Here is a 27,149-nt window from a genome sequence, read left to right on the forward strand (position 1 = left end):
TTGAAGTCCAGCTCATTAACCCATAGTAGCACACCAGGACTCCCAGAATATATGAGAGGGTTTCAAACAGTGAAAAATGGAATCTTTCCAGGGTTTTTTGAAGCTCCGTCCTATATGACTTTGGTGTGGGTAGAATAGAATCAATAGTCACAATTGATTTCAGGGCCTTTCTGAAGCCTAGATGGTGCTCTGGTGGTGTAATGGGTTACAAGTTGGGCTGCTAGCTGCAAGGTCAGCAGTTCGAATCTTCCAGCTGCTCCATGGGAGAATGATGAGGATTTCTGCTTCCTTAAAGATTTATAGCCTCGGAAACCCTATACAAGAGTGCTGTAAGTCAGAAATGACTTGAAGGCCTACAATCACCACCACCTGGAGCCTAGATTAGAGGAAATATGATCAAGTCGATCTAATTTTTTATCAAGAGAAGAAACAAAATAACTAAGACTGTACAGTACATTTTAATAAACTCAACTCAGTGACCAAGTCACCTGCTTTAATGCAGACGTCTTTTGTTGATACTGTAAGTTTTAGTGGATAAATCTCAAAACCTAAACTGATACTAGAGAATTCAGCAATTAACCAAAGCCACACACACAATGGTAGACAAAGACTAGGACCATGTCAATCAACTCCCTCCATAAATTCCTCTGTGCTGCTTCAAAACACTCTCTTTATAACATCAGCAACATGTGATAAATTCCTGCCTCCAGAAGATGTCCACCTTGTTGAAATTGACCACTGCAGTTACAAAGATAACAATTTTCCTTGTTTAATTTCCCCTTTCCCTGGTTTCAGTGGGTACTGTGTCTCAATAATATTGATTCATCTAAAAAATGTTTTTGCATTAATTTTAATGTATAAAAACATGATGTTAAGATACCATTTACTTTGATTACTGTGTTTTTCAACACCATTCCTTCCCTTAAATTTTCCTCCTGAGGCACGTAGCTCATTTGTTTCCTCTAGTTCCTGGTCCTTTACCTGTGACTAAAAACATCTGTCCTATTTCTCCTAATCAACTGCTGCTGAGGGTTGAGTTGTTTAAGAGAGCAGAGAAAGAAAGTTGTTACTTTCTATTCTCTATAGACCTCTTTCTGTGGGTTTACGGTTAGTGTACAGGTTTACATGTCCCTGGATAGAGGAAAGTCTTTTCCTCACCTGCCCAGGAAGGAGAACCTCATTTGGTCTGTATCCTAGAAATTGAGGTCCTAGGACCCAATCTGGGCCACACATTGGGAAAGCAATCAGCCCTCTGTATTTCCTCGATTGTTCATCTATATCATGTTTAAAGCAAATGCCTATTTAAGGGTTTTGTAGGATTGGGGAAAGGATCTCTGGTAGCATAGTGTGTTACGAGTTGGGCTGCTAATCGCAAGATCAGCAGTTTGAATCTACCAGCCACTCTGTGGGAGAAAAGATGACTATTTTCTTCTCTGAAAAGGAAAGAAGTTCTCTGCTCCTGTAAAGATTTACAGCCTCAGAAACCCTGTACAGGGTCACTATGAGTCAGAACTGACTCCATGGCATATAACTGCTACCGAGGGTTGTAGAAGGATGGGGAGAGAGGTTGAATACAACTTGAAAGTGTTGTATTCATTTCCTAGGGATACTGTAATAAAGAACACAAAATGGGTGAATTCAAAGGACAGAAATGTATTGGCTCACACTTCTGAAGACTGGAAATTTGAAATTAGAGTTTCACTAGGGCCATGCTCTCTCTGAAAGTTCAGTGGGAACATGCTTTGTGACTGTCCTAGCTTTTGGTATCTCCAGGTGCTCCCTGACTTACAGCTACAGCATAACTCTATGTCTTCCTCCAGCTTGCACTGACCACGTTCTTTCTGTTTGTCTCTCTATGTCTCTTCTCCTCTTTATGAGGACACCCCCAACCTACTATGACCTCATGCTAACTTAACTGGTAACAACTTCCAAGTTTGTTTTTGTTTCTTTTTTTTCCCCAAACAATGTCATATTCATAGTTATACTGCTTAAAATGTCAACATATCTTTTGGGGGGACGCAATTCAATCCATAACAGTTGCTGTATCACATTATTTCCATCTAGTTTGATGGATCACCATCCCAGAGTATGCAGCGTGTACATGTCCCTGGTGTCTCTTCCAAAAGACCAAACCTGTTTTGAATGTTCTTGTGAAAGTAAGCATTCATTCAGTGTATAATCACTAGGAAACTGGAAACACATTTCGCAAGTTTTTCTTTCCTGAAATATCTTTGGGGGTGGGAGGAGGCAATACAGAAACCAGTACATAAATAAGAAGAAACCAGAAATACCTATTACTGAATTATTTTAATCAAACAAAAATGTAATTGTGCTAACAACTTCACAATGATTATTCTAATATTTAGTCCAACAGTGCTGTGTTTCTTCATGTACCTGGTCTTGTTTCAAATTACAGGGTTCTGATTACCAATTAAATAAGACAAACTATGTGAGAAAAGGACAAAAAAACAAAAAACACAAAAAACCACTTCACTGATTTTGTGCTCACAGCTTTTCAATAACTGTTAGAAACCTCTTCTAGTTTTCTTTTAAAAGGACATTTTTTGGGGTAAAATTCTAGTCTGCACCAGAATCCCCTTTCTGATCAACTGCACTTTTGGATACCTATGAAGAGAATGTGGTACCGTTCTTTTAAAAATGACAACAGTTACAGTTAGAGAAGATATTTCAGAAAGACTTGCAGCTACGTGGAAGAAGGAAAAAATGGCTAAGCTTTGTGTCTCACAATCTTGAAGTTATGTTTGTCTTCATGGATTTTGATGGCCTACATTTTGCCAGGTTTTCATTTGGTCTTAGCTAACACCCTGAACAGAAAACACAGCGAATACGTAAAAAAAAAAAAAAAAAAAAAAAAAAAAATCATATGTGAGCCATAATAAATGGATTTCTGCCAATGACAGGTCATGATACAGGAAAAAATCTGTGATGACCCTGTTTCCTCTACACTCATTTATCTCTTCCTAGTGTCCACTGATAGATTCTTGCTGTATGATTTATTGCAGAAAAACACCACCTAGAAATGGGCTTTTGATAAAATTGTTCAAGGATTCCTGGACAATAAATCCTAATCTTAACATGCAATGCTGCAGAATGTTTCACCTTTCTTATGCTATAAATAAAATATGCCAAATGTGATAATAAATCCATACATTTAAGCACTATGTATGTAGTTTAGGAAATAAAGTCATAGTATGTACGCCTGATGTTAATAGCAGCTCTAAGCCTGGGATATTGATGACAGTATTTGTACAGTTGCTATCCAAATTTTTAGCACTCTGCTCTACTTATGAAATTTCATGGCTTTTAGCTGGCTGAGAAGGCTCTGCAGAGAGCATATGTAGGTTAGATATAATCAGTTTCTGGTGGCTTGGATCAAAAGAGATGTTTCTTGAATGCAGTGGCAGGCAACTTGCCTTGGGAGACTGCTGAAATATTTGAGTTTATAATTAATCATCTACTGGAGGAAACGGTGAAAGGTATCGTCACCTTACTATGACCCCCCACTAGTGACACGGGTGTTACATATACAGAATTCTGGTATTTAGGCTTCTTCTCATAAGCTCAAGGGCAGGCATCTGACCTCCACACATAGTAGAAGGTTGAGGGAGACAAGCACTACTGGTCTGCTTTGAGCTTATTTGCTCATCACTGTGCAGAAACCTAAAGACTGATTTTAATTACTGAATGCTTCTAAAGTGTGTCGACTATTGCAAGCATCCATCGATTTAAAAAAATAGATCTAGCCTATAGCATCTCAATTTTGGTACTACTGATATTTGTGCCAGGTTATTTCTTTATTGTGGGAAGTGATCTGGTGTGTTGTAGTATAGCTAACAGCATCTCTACTAGATGCTGGTTGTTGTTGTGAAGTGCTGTCGAGTCAGTTCCAACCCATAGAGACCCTGTATAGGGATTCTGAGGAGCAGCTGGTGAGCTTGAACTCACCCTGCAAATCCCATTTGTGATCAGTGTTCTTAAACATCGCCAAATGTCTCCTGCATGGCAAAATTTCCATTGGTTGAAAGTTATTGATCTAGCCTATAAAAAATGTGTTCCTAAAATTCATGACATTAAAGAGAACAAAACACTTTTATTTTCAGAAAAAGGAATCAACATAAAAGTATAAGACCTTAATTTTTTGAGTAAGAGTGTGTAGGCATTATTTTTTTGAGAGAGGGCTGACAACATCTATGAAATGATCTTTCTGGCACAATGTAGAGAGAAAAGGAAAAGTTCTATGAAATGTTTGCTGTTGGGCCAGTTGCTAATAAATTGTGTGTTAAATACCACATTTGTGTAATCATTTACATTGAACATGACAGAATTAGGATACGAATATAAAAATAGTGTGGACTTGAAAAGGGTATAACCACATGATAAATAAATAAATGGAAATGAGAATCAGAAAACTGAAGCGAAGTTTTTTTCCTTCACCAAATTGGAAGTGGAGAAACCCATTATACCCTGTGATACTTTCTTTGTGTCCTCAGATATTTATTGAAGGTCAAAGACAGAGATGCCTAATGGGTTATGATTCTGTGAAATGAAGTGAGAAACAATGTTTTACAACAGCAAACAGTTTGTATGGTGACAGTGTATTATGTTCACTAAAATGTCTTACGGCTGCCTTTTCTCTGGTGTCTATGACTCAAAGCAGGAAAATAATATGTTATTCAAGAAATACATCGAAATTGGGGGTGTGACTTATTCCAAGCCAGGGCTCTTGTCTTAGGTCCTAGGGAAATTTCCCACTATGCTTTGTTCAACTTGAATAACTATTTACTCTAAACAATATTCTATTGCTTTCTTCATCACATTTTTTTTTTTTCCATCTCAGTTGTGGCAAAAAGTTATAGTTTCATGCTATAAGATTTATATGAGGGCCTCCATATTTTTTAGAGTATGAGGACACCTTTACAATGGCAAACAATTTCAAGGACTTCTAAATGATAATAGTTATGACTCTAATATCCCTAATTAATAAAATGACCTAAAAAAAGATGCTATTCATTTAATAACACTTTTTAAATTCCCTTGTATGAATCACAACAGTATTGTCATACATTTAAAAAATAAATAGAACATACGTTGTAGGGATAAAGCGCAAACCTTTCAAAATGGCCACCCCAATGTCAACTCAAACCATCTCCCCTATCCATTCCCCTGTTCCCGCTATCTCATGCTTTAGTTATGCATACGCTAGGAAGGAGCAGACAGACAACCCCTCCTCCATCTATATATACACATAAACTCCTTGTTCTCACACTTTAGTTATGTATATGCTAGGAAGAAACCAACAGTTCCCTCCTCCTACTACGCGGGATGAAACTCTTTGTTCTCTAGGAAGGGGTAGGCGGCCTTGTGGCTTTCCTAACTTGTCTGTGTTCTGCATATCACCCTTAACTGCACTGATGCATGTGAAGCTTGTATACCCTAGGATATAAAAAGATGCCCTCATACAGCAAACCTTGACCATCCAGCCGGCTGCCACTGGAGACAGCTGTCTACGTCCTGTTTAGTAAGTTCCCCCATTGGCAAACCATCTCTTTTATTTTCTGTAATAAACTAGTGTCCGTCAGATTGATTCGGGGCCATTTTTTTGTTCTCTTGGCAACTATGTATGCAAAAGACTTTTCCCTTCTGGGCCCAAACCCCAACAATTGGTGAGCAAGCCAGGAAGCCGAAAAAACCCAGAACTCCAGAGACAAGCTAAGAGGGAAAAGGAACATCATAAGGGTAATCACAGGATGATCAGTAGTGTGGTGGAGACTTGGGGACTGGCACATGAGTATGAGGACCCCTGAAAACACTGCAAGGCTTGCTAAAACTCCTTAAGAGGGAGTTGGAGTCTGTAAGGCCAAGAAAGACACTCAGGCCCTGGTAGCTTCAGTAGCCTGGCCCTCCTCCTACGCACCTCTACAGAAGCAGAGACTACCGTATCTACAGTAACACAGACTGAAGATGAGTTCCATTTGGAGAGAGACGCATGAGTGGTACAGGCCAGCACCACAGAGGCCCTGACTGCCCGCTTCCAAACATCAGATTCTGCTGTAGAATCTCTGGCTTGTCACCTAGGGAAAGTGAAGGGGCAGTGCCCAACCCGTCAGTGGGTACGTACCGTAATCAAGAAGGCCGCTGGGATCCCAAGTGATAGACTTCTTTGGAATCCTCAACTGAATTGGAGAAAGAGGAGTGGTTGTGGGGAAGAAATACAGGCCCCCTATTTGGAGGCCCAGCCAGTTATAGTTACTAAAATTAAACCAGATCTGCTTCACCCAGCTGGCATGGATCCTGCTGATCTGCCGGCCTCTGAATGCTGACAGCACGTAACAATGCGTGACTGTACGTCTGCTGAGTTGGTACAGCTGGCTACATGGTACAGGCAGAAATGATGAGAGTCTGTGGTGGCGTAGATACTCTCGTATCTGGGGGCTGAGGGCATAGTGCTAATGGGGCTTGAAAAGTCCAAAGTGGCCTCTATAACTGCTTATCCCATACTGCAACAGCATCTCTATGCTGCAGTGAATGAGACACAGGTGATATTTCTTTTCATTTGGATTGCAGCTGCCGGTAAAACTGCCTGGCAAAGTGAGGGAGACAGTCCAATCTCCAACACCACCCCAGACACACACACACACGCACGCACGCATGCATGCACACACACACACGCACACACACACACACTGGACAGCTATGGGAGAATTGCAGGAAGTGAGTAGAGAGCTGGGAATGAAGCATGCTGTGTGAAGCATTATTGTTGTTGTTTGTGAAGTGTCGTCGAGCTGGTTCTGATCCATAAAAACCCTGTTTTAGGGTTTCTGAGGAGCAGCTGGTGAGCTTGAACTGCTGAGCTTGAAGTTCAAATGACTTTGCAGTCTGACATATTAGCCCACAGTGCCACACCAGGACTCTTTTATTAGGACCCTGATAATGAGCTCCTCATAGTCAACATCACAGATACTATTTTCCAATCAGCTTCTGACCAGAGTTATGGAGTACTGGTGTCTACAATAAGTCCCATGGTGGGACAGCCAGTGTCCGGGGCCACTCGGCCTGTAGCTCCATGCAGCAGGAACACAAGGAGGAGGGGAGCGAGCAAGTAAGACAGAAAACAAAAAGGACCCTCTCTGGATCACCAGGAAGCAATTGTGGATGAACTTGCTTGCTGCTGACAACCTCCAGGACAAAACTGACAAACAACCTAATGCTTCCCTGGTGAAACTGTGCCAGGAATTCTGCCTTAAGCAGAAATTCCCTAGGGGAAAGGATTCCTAAGAACTAGCCCGTCATTAGCACACCTTCTGCCTGGGCAATGCCTATCCCACTTGACTAGGGATGGGGCCAAGTTTCTCCTACCCTTCATATATGGTGACTATTGGAGGACCAGAGGCCCCATGTGGAATTAACCATCCATTGGTCTTCAAGAAATAGGCAAATTGTTTTAGCACTAGTGAACAATACGGCTGAGTCACCTGGATTCATGGAAACGTCCGCCAGTTCCAGGGACCACAGAGTGTTATTGATGGATATGGGTATAGTAGTGTTAAAGTGTACCAAGTGGCTCTGGCCCTGAAGATTGCCATTTACCCCCCACCTCACCTGGTGGTTAACATCAAACATTCCGGGAGGGCATGAGAAGATTACTACCACTGTAGCCAAACTCGCCTGGGTGGGGATTTTCAGGGGATGGTACTTTGTTGTATTCTTCATCATACTTATTCAACCTGTATGCTGAGCATATAATCTGAGAAACTGGCTTCAGGATTGGAGGAAGATTCATTAACAACCTGAGATAGGCAGATGACACAACCTTGCTTTCTGAAAGTAAAGAAGATTTAAAATATTTACTGATGAAGATCAAAGAGCACAGCCTTCATTATGGATTGCGTCTCAATGTAAAGAAAATGAAAATCTTTACTACTGGACCAATACACAACATTCTTATCAACGGAGAAAAGATTGAAGTAGTCAAGGACTTCGTTCTTCTTGAATCAACTATCAACACTCACAGAAGCAGCAGTCAAGAAATCAAACAACAAATCTGCTACACAAGACCTTCTTAAAATGTTGAAGAGTAGAGATGTCAGCTTGAAGGCTAAGGTGTGCCTGACCCAAGCCGTGGTATTTTCAATAACCTCATATGCATGTGAAAGCTGGACAGTGAATAAGGAAGACCGTAGAAGAATTTATGCTTTTGAGTTATGGTGTTGGAGGAGAATATTGAAAGTGCCATGGGCTGTCAAAAGAACCAACAGATCTGTGTTGGAACAAGTGCAGGCAGAGTGTTCCCTGGAGGCCAGGATGGCCAAACTTTGTCTCGCATACTTCGGACATGCTGTCAGGAGAGACCAGTCGCTGGAGAAGGATATCATGTTTGGTAAGGTGGAGGGTCAGAGAAAAAGAGGAAGACCCTCAACGAGATGGATTGGCAAAGTGTCAGCATCAATGGGCTCAAACGTGGCAACAGTAGTGAGGTTGGCCCAGGATTGGGCAGTGTTTCATTCTGCTGTGCATAACGTCACTATGTGTCTACACCAACTTGATGGCACCTAACAACAACAACTTTTTTGTATATATTGCTGCTGTGGTCTTTGGTTACAATTCTCCAATGCCCAGATCTGATGGATCATGCAGAAGACTGTTGGTAAGATTGTAAAGGCCACTTAGGGACGTTGGGGTGGAGTATAGGGATAGAACACAAACACTCCAAAATGGTCTTCCTAATGTCGACTCTGGTAGCATAGTGGTTACGAATCGGGTTGTGAACCACAAGGTCTGCAGTTCGAAACTACCAGCTGTTCCGCGGGGGAAAGATGAGGCTTTCTGCTCCCGTAAAGATTTACATCCTCAGAAACCCTGTACAGGGTCACTATGAGTCAGAACCGACTCCACGGCACATAACAACAACAACAACAATGTCGACTCAAACTATATCTCTATTATCCCTTCCCCCTGCTCCCACTTTCTCATGCTCCTAGGAAGGAGCAGACAGTCCCTTCCTCCCCCTATGCATACCTAAACTCTTGCAAATTGTCATTTTCTTACCTTGTCCATGTGTTCTGCATATCACCCTTAACTGCTTCTTGTTGTTGCTGTTAGGTGCCATCCAGTCAGTACAGACGCCGAGCCACCTCACACACAACACAATGAAGCACTACCTGGTCCTGTTCCAACCTCACAGTCATTGTTATGCTTGAGCCCATTGTCGCTGTCACTGTGCCAATCCATCTTGTTGGAGGTCTACCTCTTTTTCGCTGACCCTCGAGTTCCCCAAGCATCATGTCATTCTTCAAGGACTGGTCCCTCCTGATGACATGTCCAAAGTATGAGAGACAAAGTCTGGCTATCCTGGCTTTTAAGGAGCATTCTGGTTGTACTTATTCAAGTATAGATTTATTTGTTCTTTTGGCCATCCATGGTACTTTTAATATTCTCTTCCAACACCATAACTCAAGTGCATCAGTTTTTCTATGTTGTTTTTATTCATTATCCAACTTTCACATGCATATGAAGTTATTGAAAATGCCATGGCTGGTCTCAGGTGCACCTTAGTCCTCAAGCTAACATCTGCTCTTGAATACTTTGAAGAGGCCTTGTGCAGCAGATTTGCTTAATGCAAGACTTTGTTTGATCTCTTGACTGCTGCTTCCATGAATGTTGATGGTTGATTCGAGCAAAAATATGATGCTGAGCATATCTTACCTGAATTTAGAGATCGTCTCAAGAGCAGATTTGATGCATAAAACATTAATGGCTGAAGACCAGAAGAGTTGTGGGATGACATCAATAACCTCACACAGGAAGAAAGCAAAAGGTCATTAAGAAGATAAGAAAGAAGAAAAAGACCAAATTAGATGTCAGAAGAGACTCTGAAATTTGTCTCTAGTATAGAGATGCTAAAACACATGGAAGAAATGAAGATGTGAACGATCTTAATAGAAATTTCCAGAGGGCATTTCAAGGAGACAAAGTCAAATATAATAAAATGGGCTAAGATCAGTAATTAGAAAACCAAAAGGAAATAACACATTCAGTATTTCTCAAGCTGAGGGAACTGAAGAATACATTCAAGCCTGACTTGCAATATTGAAAGACTCCATGGGCAAAATACTGAATGAAGCAGTTCAAGCTCAACAGCTGCTCCTCGGAAACCCTATACAGGGTCGCTATGGGTCAGAACTGACTCGATGGCACTTAACAACAACATCTGGCAGTGTTTCATAAGGTTTTGCATGCTAAATATTCAGAAATAGTCCATCTCTCCTATTTCTTAGTTTGTCTTTGTCTGGAAACTCACCTGCAACCTGTCCACCGTGGACTCTGCTGGCATTTAAAATGCCCGTGGCTTAGCTTCCAGCATCACAGCAACATGGATGCTACCACAGCACAACAAGCTGAGAGATGAGTGGTGGGTGAAGCTTATATACCCTGATAGAAAAAAATCCTAGCTCACACCCTTCCTGTGGAAAATCTTGACGGTTCTGCTGGCAGCAATTTGAGATCGCTGTTCTCATCCTGGTTAGTACATTTTCCTGCTGGAAAACCATCTCTTTTACTTTCTTTTCTGTAATAAACTAATGTCTCTTGGATTGATTGCCAGTTGGTTTTTCGATCTCTGGGCAACTAGTAAGGAGCTCTGGTAGCGTAGTGGTTACGAATCGGGCTGCGAACCTTAAGGTCAGTGGTTCGAAACTACCAGCCGCTCCGCGGGAGAAAGATGAGGCTTTCTACTCCCGTAAGGATTTACACCCTCGGAAACCCTGTACAGGGTCGCTATGGGTCAGAACCGACTCGACGGCACTTAACAACAACAACAACAACAAATGTATGCAGAGGTTTTTCTCTTCTGGACCTAAATCCTGATATATGTGGAGATACTATTTATTTGTTGTTCTTGTAAAGTGGCATTGAGTCGATTTCCACCCATAGTGACCCTGTATAGGGTTTCCAAGGGGCAGCTGGTGAGCTTGAACTGCCGACCTTGCAGTTCAAATGGCTTTGCAGTCTGGTACATTAACCCACAGCACCACAAAGCATATTGTCTATAGATACTTTGCAACAATTCTACAGTTCCTAATCCACAAGTGATCCAAAGGGTTTTAATTTTCTCTACTAGATAGCCAGGTTTTTACACAGCAGTTTGAATCCACCAGGTACTTAGTGGGATAGAGATGAGACTTTCTGCTCCTGTAAAGATTTACAGTCTTATAAGTGGATCATGACAAACTATGGACAACATTGAGAAGTATGAGTATTCCAGAACACTTAATTGTACTTCTGAGAAATCTGTACCTGGACCAAGAAGCAGTTGTTTGAACAGAGCATGGGAACACTGAATGTTTTAAAATTGAGAAAGGTGTGCGACAAGGTTGTATTCTTTCACCATACTTATTCAATCTGTATGCTGAACAAATAATACGAGAAGCTGGGTTCTATGAAGAAAAACGTGGCATCAGGATTGGTGGAAGACTCATTAACAACCTGTGATATGCAGATGATAGAACCTTGCTTGCTGAAAGTGAAGAGGACTTGAAACATTTACTTATGAAGATCAAGGAACACAGCCTTCATTATGGATTGCATCTCAATGTCAAGAAAACAAAAATCCTCACCACTGGACCAATAAACAACATTCTTATCAACGGAGAAAAGATTGAAGTTGTCATTGACTTCATTCTTCTTGGATCAATTATCAACATTCGTGGAAGCAGCAGTCAAGAGATCAGACGACATATTGCATTAGGCAAATCTGCTGCACAGCATCTTTTTAAAGTGTTGAAGAGCAAAGATGTCAGCTTGAGGACTAAGGTGCGCCTGACCCAAGCCATGGTATTTTCAATAAACTCATATGGATGCGAAAGCTGGACTGTGAATAAGGAAAATTGAAGAAGAATTGATGCCTTTGAATTATGGTGTTGGAGGAGAATACTGAAAGTGCCATGGACTGCCAAAAGAACCAATAGATCTGTTTTGGAAGAAGTGCAGCCAGAGTGCTCCTTGGAGGCCAAGATGGCTAAACTTTGTCTCTCATACTTTGGACATATTGTCAGGAGGGAACAGTCGCTGGAGAAGGATGTCATGCTGGGTAAGGTGGAGGGTCAGAGAAAAAGAGGAAGACCTCCAACGAGATGGATCGGCCATGTGGCATCATTGATGGCATCAAGTGTGGCGGTGGTTGGTTGGCCCAGGATCAGACATTGTTTCTTCTGCTGTGCATGGGGTTGCTATGAGTTGGTTCTGACTTGATGGCACCTGACAACAACAACAAATGAGTCAAAACTGACTCAGTGGCACTCAATCACCACCACCATCATCTAGTCTGAAAGCTCCTGCTTAGAGTCATAGCAATATGCAAGCCTCCACTGATAGATGGGAGTCCTGGTGTGGTGCCACAGGATAAACACTCAAGCTTAAGATTGGCAGTTCAAACTCACCAGCTGCTCCTCGAAACTCTATGAGTTGAAACCAACTTGATGGCACTTTAAAACAACAGCACTGATAGATGAGTGATGTCTCTGTTTGAATCAAACCAAGGTCTTCTGTATGGAAAGTCAGAATTCTACCACGGTACTGCTACTACCCTCCTGTGTCACACAGTCCTCTTACTTTTTTAATAATATGAAATATTGGTTGATGTTCTCTTATTCATTGTTTCTTGATTTATTGCCTGTTTTGCCTAAAAGAATGTTTGTCCTATGAGGACATGAGCTTCAGATAAGATGTTTGTCAATTTAACCCAGGGACTAGAGCATGCCCAGATAATAGTAGACACTCAAATATTTGTAAAATTCTGATGAAAGCAAACACATGTAAATTATGAAATATAAGGTATTACTAACTCTGTCAGCATAGTGGGTTATGAGTTGGGCTGGTAACCTCAAGGTCAGCAGTGTGACACTACCAGCTGGTCCATGAGAGAACAATGAAGCTTTCTGCTCCTGTAAAGATTTATAGTCTTAAGAGCCCTATACAGGGTCATTATAAGTCAGAACTAACTCCATGGCTCTGAACCACCACCATCACTAAGGAAATAGGAAATGTTTCTGGAGAAAACAAGGAAAGGTATAAAAGACAGCATGAATAGTAGTGTTGGTGAAGATCTTGCTGAGGAAGTACCATTTAGGCTAAGACAAACACTATTAGAAATGGAGTGTGCAAAGACTTCAGACAGTTTGTCTTGGAAGAACTGAGAAGCAGGAGCTTTATGGTTGATGTTCAATGAACAACTAGAGAAGTGAGAGGAACAGGTCCTCTAGAGTTATGGAGAATTATGGCCCATGAACTAAATCCAATCTGCCATCTGTTTTGGTTAATAAAGTTTTATTGGAACATAGACATGTCTATTTGTTTATGCACTGTCTATGACTTTTTTCACTGTAACAGAGTTGAGTTATTTCTATAACAACAATCGTTATCTGACCCATACGCTTAAAATTTGACCAACAGCCTAGCGTTTTGAGTCTGAGGAAAGGGGCTTAGGTTTCATTTAGTATAATGATGTGCCTGTTTCCAAAGGTGTTCACATAGCCTTTCACATTATGTTCCTTCCAACCTCGAATCCGGGCTTTGTGATGACTTGACCAATAGAATACAGCAGAAGAGGTGCTATGTGTGTTTCTAGGTTCACACTTTAAGAAACTGCAAGCTACTAGGCACAGAGAAAAGGAAAAGTCTATGAAATGCTAGTTGTTGAACTAGTTGCTAAGAAATCATGTGTTAAATATCATATTGTATGATAATTTACAATGAACATGCCAGAATTATGATGCTTCTCTTGAAATCTAGCCACTGTAGCAAAAGGAAGCCCAAGTAGTCTATGGAAAAGTTCACCCCTCTATGCCAAGATGATGCTATTGTTGTTGTTGTTAAGTGCTGTCGAGTTGGTAGCGGCTCATAGCGACCATGTACAGTTAGTGCCGGGGTTTTTGAGGAGTGGCTGGTGGATTTGAGGCATTCATTTTTGAGCCACCTAGTTTTATGGTGAGGCTAAAAGATTGACTTTCTAAAGGACTCCTTCACACCACTGACAAATTAATTATTGGTATCATCAAGTGCTGGTATCATCTTGGCATAGGAGTCCTGGTGTGGTGCTGCAGGATAATGCACTGGACTGCAAGGTCAGTTTGAATTGCATGGTTAGTAGCTCAAATCCACCAGCCACTCCTCAAAATCCCTGGCACTAACTGTACATGGTCGCTATGAGTTATATCTTGGAGTCCTGGTGTGGCGCTGTGGATTAATGTGCCAGACTGTGAAGCTGTTTGAACTGCAAGGTCGGCAGTTCAAGCTCACCAGCTGCTCCTTGGAAACCCTATACAGAGTTGTTATGGGTCAGAATTGACTCAACAGCACTTCACAACAACAAGTTTTATATCTTATGGAGTAAAATAAATGATTACTGTTTTTAGCCACTATGTTTTGGTGTTTTATTAGTTGCAACAGGAAAAAGAACAAATGGAAAGCCATTAAAGTAATTTTCTCTGCATAATTTCCATATTTCCCTTAAAATAGATAAGGTGAAAACACACCTTAACCTTTCCTCAGTAACTGTTTTCCTTTCAAAATATCTTCCAACTAATCACTCAGCTTCACTGAATGTCCACTGTGTACAAAATTCTATATAATAAATATCTATTACTTGGAAGTTTGATACTTGAATAGGATACTGTGTTTGAAAGCTAAGGCTTGTAATTCTAGGACTCCTAGCTATACAGAGAAACACTTATCTAAATGACTTTTTATGTAAAATTATTTTTCGGTCCTTGAATTTTAATTGTGAAATATGGTAACCCTCTATTTGCCATTTTCTAAAAATTCATAACATAGTTCAATGGTAATTGCAACATTTTCATATTAATAAACTGGCACATCATAAATATAAAATTATCATCCTATTTATGAATTAGCCATTTTCCTCTAAGCACATAACAGTTAGTGCCAGGTTTCTCCCCCTCCACTAAACATGTTAAAATTAGAAAAAAAGAGTACCTGAAAATGAAAAAAGATATTCAGAAAAATTGAACACTGAAAGAATTCCACAATACTGTCCCTTTTGAAAATCTGATCTGGTATTCTGAAAATTCATAGATATAGAAGAAAGCTGATAGAAACCTTTCTTTCACACCATGAAGATATTCAGGGTCTGAAGAAAGCTCTTTGCCGCCTGCATACGAAGAATGAAAATCACTGGACTCTTAAAAAAAAAAAAAAAAATCTTTTCATTTTACAGATTGCAGTAATAGGACATGCTACAAAAAAATTTGTTTTCTGCCAACTTTATGGTTTAAACTCTGAGTAAGAGTGAGATAATTTATGGTGGAGAAAATGATTTGCATCTGGAATATCTAGTTGAACCTGCCACATGACTGAGCTAGCTTTTATAAAGAAGCTAGAAATCCAGCACTGCGGCAAGTATAGAAAATGAGTTTAATCACTTAACAAGCTGACTGCTTTGGGTCGTGATGGCTAGAACTGCCTGAAACATAGGAAGGAAACACTTGCTGGTAGAAACATTTTCTATGTATCACTGATGGCTGGGTATGTCAAACAAGTCAAAACAAGCAAATTTCCAGGGAAAATGAAATACAAGATTATGGTATTATAAATGCAAAAGAAAAAGTCTGTGTTGTCTACACGAGAGCAGTTGATAAGAAGCAACTAAGGGGATAGGACCCTAACATGTCAGGAAGGACAGCAGAAGTTTCCTGGGATGTCAAAGTAACCTGGTGAACAAAAACCATGTACTGACAAAAATATCCATCCCATGCTTGCTACAGATAGCTTTGCCTTTGTCCATAAGCACATACCTATTTTGGTAAAATGAGAACAAGATGTTAAATGGCTCAGACAAGGTAATACCAAAATAGGTGTTAGAGAAGGGTTTTTAAATCAGATCTTGTTTAAAACTGGTTTGTTTCTTTGTTTGTTAATAATATGTTGGTAGGCAAAATAATGGTTTTCCAAAGATACCATGTCTTAATCCATAGAATCTAGGAATATATTACTTTACATGGGATAGGGACTTTTCAGATGTGACTAAGAATCTTGATTTGGAGAGATTACCTGACTGTATACAATCTCATTGTGAGGTTGGCCCAGGACCGGACAGTGTTTCATTCTGTTGTGTATATGGTCACTATGGGTCAGTACTGACTTGATGGCATCTACCAACAACAACAATATAATCTCATGAGTTTTGATAAGGAGAAGGGAGTCAGAAAAGGAAATGTGACTAAGGGGTCAGAGAGAGAGAAAGATTTGAAGAAACTATACTACTGGTTTTGCAGACTGGGGAGATGGTTTCTAGAAACTAGCAGAGGCAGAAATGGGTCACCCCTAGAACCTCTGGAGACATTCAAGTCCCTATGATTATTGTTGTTGTTGTTGTTGTCAAGTGCCGTCGAGTCGATTCCGACTCATAGTGACTCTGTATAGGGTTTCCAAGGAGTAGCTGGTGAGCTTGAACTGCAGACCTTATAGGTCAAATGGCTTTGCAGCCTGGTACATTAACCAACAGTGCATTAGTTCAGTATACTCCATCTTGGAATGCATTCAGAACGTTAACATAATAAAATTGTATTGCTTGGAATCACTAATTTTGTAGTAATTTCTTACAGTAGCAATGAGAGACGATCACAGTTTTCATAGCTGCATTCTAATACAGGTAGGTTTAGGAATCCTGATATGGCACTGTACGATTAGCTCTGGACTGCTAACCGCCAGGTTGGGGCTTTCAAACCCACCAGCCGCTCCTCAGAAACCCTATCCGGGGTCGCTATGCGTCAGAACTGACTTGGTGGCAGTAGACAACAATAACAGGTAATATTGACAAAATGATTAGCTCAGGCTGCAGCAGAGGAAATCCACTTATCAATGGAAAAAAACTGAAATTTCTCCTCTTTCTAAACATCTGACACTCATTTCTAGATAACTTGACCATAATCTCAGGGAGCTCTGTAGGATAAGCACTGGACTGGGAACCACAAGGTTGGCAGTTGTAGCCCACCAGTTGCTCTGAGGGAGAAAGATGAGTCTTTCTGCTCCTGAAAAGATTTATAGTCTCAGAAATCCTATACTGGATCACTGAATGGGAACCAACTCTATGGCACATAACAAATACCACCGTAATATTACCTCCAAAATACAAATTAAGCTTGTTAATCTTCTACTTAACAAAATGTGTACATGAATGTTCATAGTAGGTTTATTTGTAATATCAAAAAATTGGAAATCACCCAAAAGTCCTTCACTGAGTGACTAAAGACTTTATGATACATCCATATCATGACATAATATTCAGCAATAAAAGGGCACAAACAGTTGATACAACTACTTGGATGAATCTCAGTGGAATTATACTGAATTAAAAAGCTAATCCCAAAAGGTTTCATACTGTATTAATCCATGATAATAATAGTTTTATTCTATTTTTAATGACAAGATTAAAGACATGGAGAAGAGATTAATGATCACCAAGAGTTAGGATGAGTTGGGTGTTGCGGAAAAGGTGAAGGAATGTTGAGACCTTAGAGGGTTAGCAAGAAGGATCTTTGTGTATACAGATCCGTTCTCTGTGTGGTTGTGGTTAATTGAATCTATACACATTCACATGATTATGGACACTGTTCTTTGAGGACTCAGATCTTCTCTAGTCGAATTTTGAGTGCCTTCCTACTTGAGGGTCTCATCTTCCAGCACTATATTTGACAATGATTTGCTGCTATTCCTAAGATTCCAACCATTCAGCACTGGTCTGCCTCTCCTTTTTCCCAGTCTGTTTTAGTCTAGTAACTCCACAGAAACCTGTTCACCATGGATGATCCTGCTGATATTTAAAATATTGGTGGCATAGCTTTCAGCATAACAGCAACATGCAAGTCACCACAATATGACAAATTGACAGATGAGTTGTGGCCCTAGTGACTAGAATTCAGAAAACAGTCTAGAAAATTTCCTTTTAGTTCCTTTGGATTTCCAAACCATGTAAGAGGATCTGTTCACTTATGAATGCTGAATATCTGGAGATAGTAGAGCTCAGTCCAAGGTAACCTTAACGTGGCTCAATAAGAACTACCCTAATGCAAGAGAAATTATATACAGATTGTAACATGGAATCCAGGATTCACTCAACAAGTTACATTTATGGGCAAATGACAAACCCGAGGTAGAGAAGATAGCTTAAAGAGGTAAAACTTGAAAACCCAAAGCAAGGAAGAGAGAAATGTAGAGCTAGCTACCTCCTAAGCAAACACTGACAGAAAAGCTGCTTCTGGGGTTAACTGCTTGGTGGTAGGCATTTTACATATGTATTAGCTGTAACACAACTCTAAAAATGATTACAATTCCTCCCAAAGAGAAGATTGAACAAGTTCATAAAGAAGACATCATAGAGTCCTCGTTTAGAGAATATTGCTGTTTTAGCTCCTAGGTTGAATGATAATTTTACATTGCTCAATTTATTGTTATTATTATGTTGTTGTTGTATTACTATGTTGTTGTTGACTCAACTGTGCTGCTGAGTCAGTTCTGACTCATAGTGAACCTGTATAGGTTTTCTGAAGATGCACTTGTGGGTTTGAACAGCTGACTTTGCGGTTAGCCATCTGGTGCTTCCCTTACAATGTCATATACGTACATATATGTGTATATATATATATATGTACATGTATATGTATGTATGTGTGTATATATGTTGTTGTTATGTGCCGTGGAGTCTGTTCCAACTCATAGCGACACTGTACAGGGGTTTCATAGGCTGTAAATCTTTACGGGAGCAGAAAGCCTCATCTTTCTCCTGTGAAACAGCTGGTAGTTTCGAACTGCTGACCTTGTGGTTGGGCAGCCCGATTCGTAACAACTATGCTACCAGAGCTCCTATATATATACATATATGTATATTTGTATGTATTAAATCTTTTTGTGTATATTAAATATTATACTATATGGAACTGGGTTTGAATTCACTCTAAATTGCTTTCTAGCTGTGATCTTTTGAATTGCTTAAATCCTTTGCACCTAGTTGTTGGGAGCTGTCAGACTGATCCAGACAGAGCAGAACTACCCCATAGCCTGTAATCTTTATGGGAGTAGGTGCCAGTTCTTTCTCCTGGGGGTTGCTGGGTAGGATCAAACAGCCAATCTTTTGGCTGGCAGCTGGGCATTTAATTGTGGTGTCACCAGGGTCTCTTTTTTATACTTCTGCATCTGTAAAATATATAAGATGGTTCCTGCCTCATTAGGGTTGCTTAGAGGGTTAAATAGGACGATACTTGAAAAGTACATGGCACTTTTGAGATATTTTTAAGGATGAGGGTGTGAGTCCAGAGAAAAGAAAGTAACATCCCAGGATATGGAACAAGAATGAAACTGAACACCGACAAGAGAATTCACAAAATGGGATACAAATGACACTAAAGCCAAGGCTATACCCACACCCATACTGCTAAGGGGTCTCTATCAAATTCTTTGCACTGATTTAGGAAATTCTATTGAATAGCTTTTGTTGAATAAAATTGTAGTTTTGTTATCAATTTAGAAATGTATTCCCTTTTATCAAAGGATTAAAGTAAGGATATTAAAGGTCTCATCCCAGAAGATGCTGAGACTCAAAAACCCTTAAAATCCCAATAATAACAACAAAAACTCTCACCACAGAATGGAAGCAAATGCTGTTGAATGATGATGCATGGAGGGGATTGTAATCCTTGCAATGAAACAAAATACAATAGGATGAATGTAAAGCTGATGTTCTCCCATATAAACTGTCACTCAATTCACACAAAAAAACTTAAAAAAAAAAAAATTTCCCCACTAAATACGCTGCCACTGAGATGATTGTAAGTCTTGTCAACCCCATGTATGTCCAAATAGAACTGAGCTTCATAGTGGTTTTTCAGAAGGAGATCAAAAGGCCTTTCTTCCTAGGTACTTCTGGATGAACTTGAACCTCCATACTTTGGGTTAGTAGCCAACCACATTGTTTGCATCACCCAGGAATATTTAGATCCCAGTTGTTGTTGTAAGTGCTGAGTAGGTTTTGACTCATAATGACTCAGTATAGGGTTTCCTAGGAGCGGCTGGTGAGTTTGAACAGCTGACCTTGCGATTCAAACTGACTTTGTGGTCCAGTGCTTATCCTATAGTGCCACGCCAGGACTCCCCAGAAACAAGGCAACAAACGAGAAAGGAGGCAGTGAAATCAAGGCTAATGATCTCTCTACTTTCCTCCCTTCATCCCAGTAACAATACAAAACAGCATCTCATGAAAATGCAGATACCCCTGAATGTTTTCAGTTCTGTCAGATAGCACCTTAGGCTGAGACCTTCCCAAAATTGAGTTGTGAAGCAGCCAGAACCCCAGACGGAGCAAATATTAGACTTACGAAGCCAAAGGAGAAGGAATAGGATATTGCCAAGGAAAAGGAAAGAAGAGTAGATGGAGAAGTATTCAAGGTGAGCACCATGACCATCTCCAAATGTTGAGAATGAATCTCCTGAGTCATTCCCAATCCTCTAATACAGGGTGGTACAGGTCATGACCTCTCTCTACTGCCTGGGTGGTCATTATCTAAACACCCATGCTCCAAATCAAACAGCCAGCAGCCCCAATGTCAAGGATTCTTTGTAAGGACCCAAACAATACTTGAAATACTTCAAATCATCACCTGTTAAAGCAAGCTCTAGAAATTTGTGTAAACTCTTGAATCAGAATATACTGTCTCACTGATGAATGAAGTACTTGGGTCAATAAAAGCCAAGTGTCTAACGAGTATAATGTAAACTAATACATTATGAAGACTGGCCTAGAATTTCAAACCTTATGGAAAGAATAAGAGTCACGGATAAAGATTACAGTGCATATGTTCATTGGAGAAATAAAAAGACAAAAAAAATGAGGTGAAAGGAAAATCAAGACTGCCATCATATGACCAGCGGAGGAAAAAATAAGACCAGAAAAGCCTCACATGATGTCTATCTCCCAAGCATCCCAAGTATCATCATGAAGAAACACACGAGAGTCAAAATTAAATCTTGCAAGTAGATCTAGGACATCTTATCATTCTATATCTGTAAGGAGGTTACTTCAGCATCTTCTAGGCCAGGAGTTTCTAAATGAGGCTGCTTATCAAAATCTGTTCAGGACATTTTATTTGAACTCTAACTTAGAGGGCCTTAGATCGAGTCTCTTTGGATGGACACTGCAGGAATTCAAGTTTCTGGTCCAATGCCCTTTGTATGTACTAGTTATTCATTTTTGAAATATATATATAGGAAAGTATGAAGGATGCTACAGCAGAAAGCACTCACACATTTGCTACCCCAAAGTATCAAATACTAATTGGAAAAACAATTTACTTCTCAGAAGGTGGCTTTATATTTTTAATAGTTTATTTTGGAATAATTATATCCTGGCATGATGCTGTAGGATAAGCATTGGACTGCCAACCACAAGGTCAGAGGTTCAAACCCACCAGTTGCTCCTTGGAAACCATGACAGAGTTGTTATGAGTTGGAATCAATTCGGTGGCACTTAATAGCACCAACAACAAGAAACAATGTACGGAAAAATAACACTTTTTAAAAACTTAAAAACAGAATTTGAAAAATAAAATCATCCTCTGAGTTCCACACAGGTTGCAATGAGATCTTGATTTTAGCATTTTGTCAACAGTACGATTCATGGCATAGCTTATGAACTGACATACAGCAGAAAGTAAAGACCTTGTGACAAGTATCTTCTCATTATACGTTCATCCCCCCCAGCGTGTTTAGAGAAAAATAATTTGTCCCAAGCTAATGGTCCCAGTTTGGATCCACTATTGTAAGGACCCTGGTGGTGCTGTGAGTTAGACCTTGGGCTGTTAACCTCAAGATTGACAGTTCAAACACCAGAGCTGCTTCATGTGAAAAAGATGAAGGTGTTTGTTGCGGTAAAGATTCACAGTTTCAGAACCAATCTCAGTATAGGGTCACTACGAGTCAGAATCAACTTGATGGTAGTTAGTTTGGTTTACTGTAAACTTTGCATTTTCAAATAATCATATATTCATTGGAAGTTGCAAATATAGTGTAGAGAGGTCCCATATATTCTTCAACCAGTTACCCTCAAAGGTGACAACTTACGTAATGATCACACAACTACAGAACTATATCAAACCCTGGAAATTGTCATTGATGTAATCCACAGACTTTTAAAGATTGCACCAGTTTTATACACACTCAATTTTGTGTCTATGTGTTGGATTCTGTACAATTGCATCACGTGTGCAGATTCCATTAATCACAACCACATACAGAACTGATCTGTCCCTCTTGCTACCCCTCTAAGGCCTCAACCTTCCTTCACCTTTCCCACAACCCCCTACAACTCATCCTAACTCTCGGTGATGATTACTCTGTTCTCCATGTCTTCAATCTTGTCATTAAAAACAGAATAAAATTATTATTATTATCATGGAATAATGCAGTATGAAACCTTTTGGGATTAGCTTTTTAACTCAGTATAATTCCATTGAGATTCATGCAAGTAGTTATATCAACAGTTTGTTTCCTTTTATTGTTGAATATTATTCCATGATATGGATGTATCATAATGTCTTTATTTACTCAGTGAAGGGCTTTTGGGTGATTTCCAATTTTTTGATATTACAAATAAAGCTACTATGAACATTCATGTACACATTTTGTGTAAATTTACGTTTTTCTTGAATACATGTCTAGGAGTATGATTATTCAGTCATAGGTAAATGTATGGATTTTGAACTTACCTGTTCCAAACTTGGGCAAGCCAATTATAAAAAAGAAATCTATCTAGAGCGAAGGATAGGTATGCTTATAAATACATACATACACACAGAGAGGAGCAAAAGTCAGAAAGAATTGCTACAAGGGTTCCAGTTCATACACAGATAGGTTTATTCCAAACACAATGTGTTTAAAGATGTCTCTGTTATCAGGGAATAGCAGACAAGTTCTCTCAGTAATACAATTGTTTCAGTCTTGTTAGGTGTTTTTGGAAACAAAAGATACTTTTTGTGCCATGGGGGGGGGGGGTGAAATTTAGGCAAAGGCTAACATTAAAATTTTAACAAAACTCAAATGAATATCTTCTCAAGTCATTGAATCTTTGCAGAAAGTTATGGGGATGCTGTCCTACAGAAAACAATAGTTAGATGGACCAAGTATTCTAAGGAAGGTAGGAAAGACCTCAAAGATGAGCCTAGAGAGGGAAGACCATTAACCTCAATGAATAAAGAAATTTAGGCTGCATTCCAGAAACTAGCAGAAGCCCTTATAATTATCGTTGATAGGATAGCTACTAAAGTTGCTATCTCACATGATTTTAGCATGGCTCTCATTTTCAGTTTTAAGTGAGTATCTTGGCCTCAGCAAGCTTTCAACTAAACAGGCTCCAAAAGCTTTGCATGAAGATCAGCTAGCTTGAAGGACTAACCTTTCCATCAGTCTTTTAAGCAAGATCACAGCTATTGAAGACGATTTTATAGAATGAAATGTAATTGGACTGAGTTGTCTTGATTTACCAGCGAGCAAGGTCCAGTCAAAACAGTGGCTTCCAAAGGGAACTGCAGTTAAATTCAAGGTGATCGCAGAAAGCTATGGTGACTGCTTTTTATGATATCAAATGGGTAACCTTGATAGATCCAAGGACACAGGATGATCACAAGGACATATTATGAAGAATGTTAAGAAAATTGAAAATTGAACTGGTGAGAAAAAGGCCAGGAAAGTTGTGACAAGGATTTCCTGCCCCCCACCCCCACCCCCATCACCACAATGCACCTGCTCATTCTTACAGGGTAGCAAGGGTTGTCTTATGAGAATTTCATTGGGAAATCTTATCCCATACACCCTACAGCCTTGATCTTGCCCCATTCAGTCAGACTTCTTTTTGTTCCCCAAACTCAAGTAACCTTGAAATGGAACACAGTATGAATCCTTCAGGAAAGCCCAAGCTGCCGATTAGATTTACATGGTGTCAAGAGCACAGAAGTCTTTGGGGGAAGGATTGTTGAGATGGAACACTGCCTTGCAAAGTGTGTAGACCCTACATGGAGAATATGTTGAGAAATAATAGCTTCACTTTGAGATTTTTGTTTAGTAAAAATTTCTATGACATTTTGACTTACCTTATATATAGAAATATCCTATTGGTTCTGGTTTCTCTGGGGAACACTGATTGATGCATTGCCCCAGTCAGTCCCTTTCATATAGAAATAGAAATTCTGGGGTCACTGTATCAACTGGAAAGGTTTTCTTGTTACCTCACTCTCCCACTCTTTAATGTCCCTCAATCACATAATTTCCAAAGCAGCTCATAAGCAAACATCTTGAAACCATAGAGTCAAAACTTTGTCAGCACAAACTAATCACGTTCAAGAAGGGGTGGAAGTAGGGAAACACGGGCAGAATTTTTTTTTTTTTTAACTATTCATACACATCTCTAATAACAGCTGTCTCCACGGTTGGTATGACAGGCAAAAACAGGGCAAATGTCAAACTACCAATGATAGTGACAATTCAGTGGGTCCTCCATTCACTAAGTACTTAAAATTCTTTTGCATAATTACACACATTTCTCTTTAAAAATATGTACATATTAGTTTTAGCACAACTAATGATAGCTTTTCTGACACAGGAATCCTTAGTTTTTCTCAATAAATTGCTATTTTTTTATTTTTTTATTACAGGTTCTGGAATGAAGATTGATTTTTGAACCATTTTGGGGGGATAATAGCTGACTTTTGTGCTATTGTGCCATTGCGCAGTTCACATTTCAATAATTAAATATAAACACGCTCCCTGAAAGAACAGAGCCACTTAAAATATGGCAGTGCCTCATTAATAATCGATTTACAGAATCTCTCGTCGTGGAAACGACAGCCTCTCGAAGCTGTCATGACACTGTCAGTTTTGCTAAAGCAGGTAAGAATTACTTCTTGAGCTCCAAACAGAGTCACAAATAGCAATGGTTTCCTTGGAGACTCCCCAGCAAAAGCTTACAGCACTGTACCTACAGGACTGGATGTGCTGACCTAGAGGGAGCCTCTCTTCAGAGATTAATCATGTTTCCCAAACTGGGGAACTTCTGACCTGGTCCTAGGGAGGAACTATAAATGTTAATGAGGGAAAAAGCAAATAACTAAGAGATGTGCTTCCAGCAGGGTCGAGGGCTAATGTGCCAGCTTGTGGGTTAGGCCAAGACTAATGGTCAGAGCCATAGCCCCAAGCAGACTGGTTTGCACTGCTAAGGGGTCAAAAAGCAGCAGGACCAGCTTCTTTATTAAGGAGTCACCCTTCTGTCTGTGTTTCTCCACAGATAATCACTAAGTCTCAAGATAGAAGGATACGCTGGGGAGAAAAAAGACAAAGAAGGGAGCATATAGTAATGCTCACTGCCTCTCATTTCTTTCCATGTTACACGATTTGTGTAGCCAAGCCAGTTGGTACTGTTGATCATGTCAGAAATCTGGATGCTCTTGGAATGCTGTCGATGGACTTGCAGTTTTTAAAATGCTCTTCTTCCATATACTTTTCAGTGTTTCTTCCAGGGGAGATAATGATCCACAGGGGAGATTTTAAGGACACTGGGGAATAAGATGACTGTCTCTTGTCTCTGCCACCTCTGCGCCTATTGCCTTAAGGAGAGGCCAGAATCTCAGGGTTGAAAGTGGAAAGAGAGACTCTATACTTGATTCCAATTCTGAGGGAACAAGAAGGTATATGATCTCCCAAAACCACCTATATAAGACTTCTGAGACTATAAATCTTTATAGGCGCAGACAACCTCCTCATTCTTCCTCATAGGCAGCTGGTGGGTTTGAAAAACCAACCTTTTGGTTAACAGTGCAATGCTTACTCCTTAGCACCACCAGAGCTCCTGTATATGATAATGTGTCCCAATGAGAAGACAGACTATTGTAAAATCTGCAATTTCTTCTGAAAAATCTATTTGCTTAAATGGTATAGCAGCAACTAGATTGCTATTCTGCATTTTTCACTAAATGTGCCTTTTAACTGTGTGACAAAACATAGGGAATATGGACTAGTAATGCAATGCATTTATGTTAACTACATTCTATATACACTGTTGCATCTGGAAATTGGTATCAGGAAAAACTCTTTACCATGAAGACTCATTGTTGTTTACTACCCATGAAAGGTAATTTGGCAAGCAAATGAGGTAGGTACCTTACGTGCATGGTGGGGTCCTGGTGTGGTGCTGTTAGTTGATGCTCTGGACTGTAAAGTCAGTTTGAACCGCAAGGTCGGCAGTTCAAGCTGACCAGCCACTTCTTGGAAACCTTGTACAGGGAAGCTATTCATTGAAACTGACTCAATGGCACTTAACAACAACAATATATGCATGGTATTCTTCAAATTAAACTCATTACTTTATGAAAGATAATTCAATTACACTATATAATATGTACTCCCTTGCAGAGATAAAAGCAGGTAACTATTATCTGTCTCTGTGTGTACGATTTCCATTTGTTCATGCTTTTTCATGCTTGTTGAGAGGCACAAGGATTAAGATCAGAAGCCTTAGAACCAGGAAGATATGTGGTTTGAATTATGGTTCTATTAGTGTGGATGGAGCAAGTCTCCAAGACTCAATGTTTTCCTCTGAGTCTCATGTGTGACAAACATTTCCTTTAGAAAGACCAGCATAAGACTCAAAGTGACCTTATGGACAGCAGAATAAAATACTGCCTGATCCTGGGCCAACCTCATTACGGTTGCCATGCTTGAATCCATCGATGCTGCCACTTCGCCAGTCCATCTCATTGGGGGTCTTCCTCTTTTTCTCTGACCCTACACCTTACCAAACATGATATCATTCTCCAGCTCCCTCCTGACAATATGTCTGAAGTATGAGATACAAAGTTTGGCCATCTTGGCCTCCAAGGACCACTCTGGCTGCACTTCTTACAATCAGTAATTGATGGTCTGTTCCACAGTCTGCCCCTGGCAGACTTTACTGATGATATGGAGCTTTTCCATCTTCTCTTTCCACAGATGTAGTCAATTTGATTTCTATGTGTTCCATCTGGCGAGGTTCATGTGTATAGTCATCTCTTATGCTGTCTAAAGAAGGTATTTGAAATAAA

This window comes from Chrysochloris asiatica, unplaced genomic scaffold (genome assembly GCF_000296735.1).
Source record: "Chrysochloris asiatica unplaced genomic scaffold, ChrAsi1.0 scaffold00006, whole genome shotgun sequence".
Taxonomy (NCBI): Eukaryota; Metazoa; Chordata; class Mammalia; order Afrosoricida; family Chrysochloridae; genus Chrysochloris; species Chrysochloris asiatica.